Genomic DNA, 6007 nt, shown 5'->3' with positions numbered 1-6007 from the left:
AGACAGCAGTGGAAATTCATTCTTCAATCAGGCAAAGCTCACTCCATAAAGTATCCCTGGAGCCTACAACCCTTTATATGCTAATCTTAGTTCTCTTGTGGAAGTAAATATATAAGAAGGCCCTGCCTCAAATATCCTTCACCTCAGTTACACAGGGGGTACATTTCTGAGTATGTCACATATCTCAGAAGAACATATGTGAACCCAATACAATTGTGTGAGATAACCTGTATTGTACAGCTGTCAAAAGTTTCCAGAGTAAAAGCCACCACTATCTATTCACAGCTTATATAATACATATAATATGGTTTGTTATTTAATAAAAGTATAAAATATAGCACAATATACTTATCTTTTGAGCTATTCTGACATAGAAAGAGAGGTATGGCAGTTGTTAGCAAGTCACATCTTTCATGAAAGAAGCCAAAACTTTTTACAAAATCATCCATTTCCATTGCCACTGCATCAGCTTAAGACTTTATAAAATTGTTACTTATGTAAAAGAGTCAAAGGAAGGAACACACTTATTGTATTGCATAAAAGATTTTGCTCTGAGGTTAGAGAGCCATGCTTCAAATCCTTCTCTGTCACTGAGCAGCTGTACAACTCAGCAAATCTTACTCACCACACTCAGCTTCAGCTTTATCCTCTAAAAACTAGTGACAGTATTAGTTGTAACTGCTCCCTTGGGAATCATTGTGAGGATTAAATGAAATTGTGAGATAATGTGCTTAAGAGGATTAAGACAGTGTCTAACATATAATAAATAACAAATGTTAGTTTCCATTATTAATACTACAAGGTGGAGGGGGGGAAAAAGAGAAGAACCTTGACCATTAATAACTATTCTCTATAAGATCAAACAAAGAAAATTCAGTTCTGTTTAAGCTATACAGCTACATAAAACATTGTGGGGGGTATCTGGTTCACATTCCAGTGTTTTGTTTTCTTATATAATTCATTATTCTGTGTTGCTGACATATATTGGGTTGTCGGAAAAGTCATGACGTATTTTTTTCTATGTTTTTCATTGCAAAACTATGTCATTACTTTTCCGACAACCCAATAGATTGTTCATGACTTCTGACACTTTCTGGTTCGTTTCATTCTTGCTCATTCACCAATAAGGGAGATGTAATGCTAATTTCCCTTCCTCAGCCATTTCTGGAGATGGTGGGAGAAGCTAGGAGGAAGGCTGGGAATTCATGAATCTGGTTTCTGAATTAGGCAGCATAAGTAGCAAAGCTCAGATTGGGCCAAATGAATGGGGTGTGGCACCTGCTGCTCCCAATGTCCTCCACACAGGTAAGTGGAAGCATTGTTTATAGCCATGGGCCTGCTTGTCTTCCATGCTTCCCAGTTTTATACTTTATAATGACCTTGGAGCTGCTGAGAGTTACTGGGTCTACCATATATGTATTCTGGGAAGGCCATCCACTGCCTTGAACTGAGAGCTCCACCGTAGGGCCAATTGGGGGTTTGGTCTCAATGAGACCTGCTATCCTGTCTAGCACTTATAATGGCTCTAGTGGCAGGCTGAGAAGTGCCTAATAATTTCACTTACATGTCAGTAATCACTCTCCATTGCCCTCTTTAGGTTGTTTTCCTTCTTACAGGCAGTTAAAATCGCATGCCTCCTCTCCCCCCCCCATACACTCACACAATATGAACACACACATTTTCCATAAGGGCTACACCCACTAATGTTCACAGTAAAGAGAGATCAGCATTAAAATGGAAATCCAAGCTATCAGAAGCTCAGACTGCGGAAGCAAATGAGTGACAGAGGGAGGAAAAATTGGATCTTATGATGATTATTAGTGCAAATGAAAACAATTTAAAACATGTTCAATATGGAAGACTATGTCTAAAGAAAAACAAAAAAAAAAGGAGGAAATGAGCACAAGACTACTTTTTAAAAAGCAGTTTCTGTGGGGTTTTGGCTTATGGCCTGGAATGTTACACAAATTAAACTTTCCAGTGAAAGCTAGGGAAAGGTTTACACAAGATAACCTGAGTTTATCAATACAATTTTAACAATATTCATTTATGATTAAAACACTTAATAAAATTGTACAGAAGGAAAATACCTTAACATAATAAAGGCCATATATGAAAAATCCTCAGCTAATATCATAATACACAGTGAAAATCTAAAGCCCTTCACTCTACTTCAGGAAAAAGACAGGGTTGTCCCCTATTACCACTGTTATTCAACATAACATTGGAAGTCCTACCCAGAGCAATCAGGCAAGAGAAGTAAATAAAAGGCATCCAAATTGGGAATGAAGAACTTAAATTGTCACTTTTTGCAGATGACATGATTCTTTATACAGAAAACCCTAAAGACTCCACTGAAAAGCTATTAGAAACAATAAACAAATACAGTCAAGTTGCTAGCTACAAAATCAATGTACAAAATCCATTGCATTCCTATATACTAACAATGAAATTTCAGAAAAACAAATAAAAAGACAATTCCTTTTGCAACTGCAACAAAAATAATAAAATGCTTATGAATAAACTTAACAAACAATGTGAAAGACCTACACACTGAAAACTGTAAGACATTTTTTTTTTAAATTGAAGAAGTCACAAAGAAATAGAAAGATATTCTGTGTTCATGGATTGGAAGAATCAACATAGTTAAAATGGAAATATTTCCCAAAGCAATATACAGATTAAATGCAATCTCCATCAAAATCCCAATGGCAAATTTTAAAGAAATAGAACCAAAAATCATCAGATTTGTACAGCATCACAAAATATCTCAAATAGCAAAAACAATCCTAAGAAAAAAGAATAATGTTGGGGACCTCACACTCCCTGACTTCAGCTTGTACTACAGAGCAACAATAATCAAAACAGCATGGTATTGGAAGAAAAAAACAGACATGCAGACTAATGGAATACAACTGAAATCCCAGAAATAAACCCACATAAATACGGACAGATAATTTTCAACAAAGGGACCAAAAACATACAATGGAGAAATGAAAGCCTCTTCAATAAATGGTGCTGGGAAAATTGGAAAGCCACATCCAAAAGGATGAAACTAGACTGCTGTTACCATATACCAAAATTAATTAAAAATGGTTCGAAGACCTAAGACTAAGACCTGAAACAATAAATTGTATAGAAGAAAGTATAGCTACTAAACTTATGGACCTGGAGTTCAAAGAGGATTTCATGAATTTGACCTCAAAGGCAAGGGAAGTAAATGCTAAAATAAATAAATGGGGCTATATCAAACTGAAAAGCTTCTGCACAGCAAAAGAAACCATCAACAAAACAAAGAGGCAACCAACCGAATGGGAGAAGATATTTAAGATATTTGCAACCAATGCCTCCAATATGGGGCTACTATCCAAAATATATAAGGAACTCGTACAACTCATCAACAAAAAGACAAACAATCCAATTTAAAAATGGGCAGAGGATATGAGGAGAAACTTCTCCCAAAAGATATATGAAAAAAATTGTTCAACTTCACTAGCTATTAGGGAAATACAAGTCAAAGCCACAATGAGGTATCACCTCACACCAGTTAGAATGGCTATCATCAACAAGACAAATAATAACAAGTGTTGGAAAAGCTGTGGCGAAAAAGGAACTCTCATACACTGTTGAGGGGAATTTAAACTGGTACATCCGCTATGGAAAACAGTATGGAGGTTTCTCAAAAAATTAAAAATAGAACTACCATATGACCCAGCAATCAATCTCTCCTGGGTATCTATCCAAAAAACCTGAAAATATTTATCCATAGAGATATAAGCACTCTTGTGTTCATTGCAGCATTATTTACAGTGGTCAAGACATGGAAACAACCAAAGTATCCTTCAATAGATGATAAAGAAGATGTGATATACATACATACATATATATATATATATATATATATATATATATATATATATATATATATATANTTTCTTGGGAGGGGCTCTTTTGCAGGACAAGATCAGCCACTGTCTGAGCCCTGGCCCAGGCCACTTGGTGTAAGCTGCAAAATGATCTGCAGATTGATGGCAGTTATGCTACATTTGGAGGTTCCTGGAAGAGGCTAAGATGTGAACCTAGGCTGGCTGCCACTAGTTCCAGGGTTGGGCTGCTTAGCAAGAGGTACAGGGCATGCCAAGGCCAGATCCTACTTAATTAGGTTTTGTGATCCTTTGAGAGATTTAAGGAAAGTCATCAGCATGAGCCAACATAGGTCATTTATATGGGAAAACCACTGGAAGAGACTTGGGAGGGCCTGCAGGTTGGGTGGGGCAGGTTCTCAGGGAATCACCAGTTTAGGGAGATCAGTGCTAACTAGGTTGATGGAGACTCAGATAAGGCACCCACCTGCCTGTGCAGGCTGAGTGGGGGGAGGGCTCAACAAAGGGACAATGGCTTTTGCCACCACTTCTGTCTAAGAGAAAGCTGCCCCTCTAGTCTTTGCCCTGAAGCCAGACAATTCAGTTCCCCACACACACACACATGTTCTTGGCACCTTTTGAGCTGCTGCCCCAGTGCTGGAGTTCAGAGTGAGTGAGTCCATCAGCAGTTAAGTCCATGCATGGCCCTTTAAGAGGAAAGCCTGCAACTCCAGCCACCTTCTGTCTCACTGAGCCACAACCTCTGCTGGTTTTCACAGCCAGAAATTATGGGGACTTCTCTCCCTGGCACTGGAATCCTGCGCTGGGGAGCCCAATGTGGGGCTAGAACACCTTGCTCCTCTGGAGAAACCTCTGCAGCCAACATATCTCTCCCGACTTTCAATTACTACAAGTGGGTGTACGACCAGCTTGTTACGCATCTCTGCCCCTCCTACCAGTCTTGTCATGGCTTCTTTTGTATATTCTTAGTTATAAGACTTCTCTCCAGCTAGACTTCAGTCAGTTCTCAATCATGGCTGTTCTGCAGTTTAATTGTAATTTTGATGTGGTTGTGGGAGAAGGACAGCATAGCATTTACCTACTCAACCATCTTGAGCAGAACTCTACTTCATATATATATATATAATTTAGAACTCTCTAAGAAATTATTTGGTTTGTGCTCCTGCAGTGCTGTGTCCTCAGCACATCTTACCTCTCCTTCTGTATAACACAGCACTGATTAGGGACACTGAAAAGTTGTTTCACTTGGTTTATGGTGAGATGTGGTCCCTGGTCTGAAAGAGGGTTGCCTTACTCTGATCAAAATGGCAGTATAGGCCCTGGTGAAAGTGAAAGCTGGTTATGTCAACCTCATAGTGCACCCAGCAATGAGAGAGTCTCTGGCCTGGTTGTCCTGTGAGAAGTGGTGACTGGGCAGTCAGGATTGATTGACCTTATGAAGTTACAGAGTGACAGTATGATGACATACTGGGTAGGGCTGGTTTCGCAGCATTGGGAAGTTCAGTGAGAGCTCCAGTCTGAGCCAGGGTTGTCTCACAGAGTGAAGAGTGCTTAAGTAGGCCATGAAGGTCAAGGCTGCATAATTGTAGGGTACATTCTGGTGGACAGCAGACTTGTCTCAGTGTGTATCACACCTAAGGTGTGACTTCAAAAAGAAAGCTCTTACCCCATGCAGTTAATATGTGGGTTTTCCTGTGAGCAAGGTCGGCCTGGCGGTGTGTGGAGCATGAATGAGTCCCAGGAAGTATGCCTTGGGGTATATCCTGCGGTGGTGTGGATGTTTGTCTGAGGTGCTGTTATGGGGTTATCCTGATCAGTGTATGAGTGTTCTGAAGGGCTGTGTCAAAGAAAATGGCTCTGGGTTGGACAGGAGCCTGCCCAGTGTGGTATGGCATAGTTATGAGGAGGGTCTTAGGTGGAGTGAGAGTTACCCCACTGTATGTAGCTTAGTCTGAGGGGCTCCACCTTGGCAAGATCCCACCTAATAGTATGTAGTGTGTCAAAAGTACCTGGGCCTGAAATGGACCTTTGAGCAAATTACAACCAGACAATCATAGCACATAGGGAACTGGTATAGTAGGTCTTCGAACAACCTCATTTCATTCAATATCATTTTACTATAA

The 6007-nt window shown here is 39.7% G+C and overlaps 1 protein-coding gene across 3 annotated transcripts in view; it reads right to left on the bottom strand.

Annotated features, from left to right (window-relative positions):
* The window catches only part of PAK3 (p21 (RAC1) activated kinase 3), a 362804-nt gene that overhangs the window by 228869 nt on the left and 127928 nt on the right, over positions 1-6007 (bottom strand). The window lies entirely within an intron of this gene.

This window comes from Hipposideros armiger, unplaced genomic scaffold (genome assembly GCF_001890085.2).
Source record: "Hipposideros armiger isolate ML-2016 unplaced genomic scaffold, ASM189008v1 scaffold_314, whole genome shotgun sequence".
NCBI classification, from domain to species: domain Eukaryota; kingdom Metazoa; phylum Chordata; class Mammalia; order Chiroptera; family Hipposideridae; genus Hipposideros; species Hipposideros armiger.
Note: the sequence above shows the minus strand (reverse complement) of the source record. Positions and strands in the feature narration are given on the sequence as shown.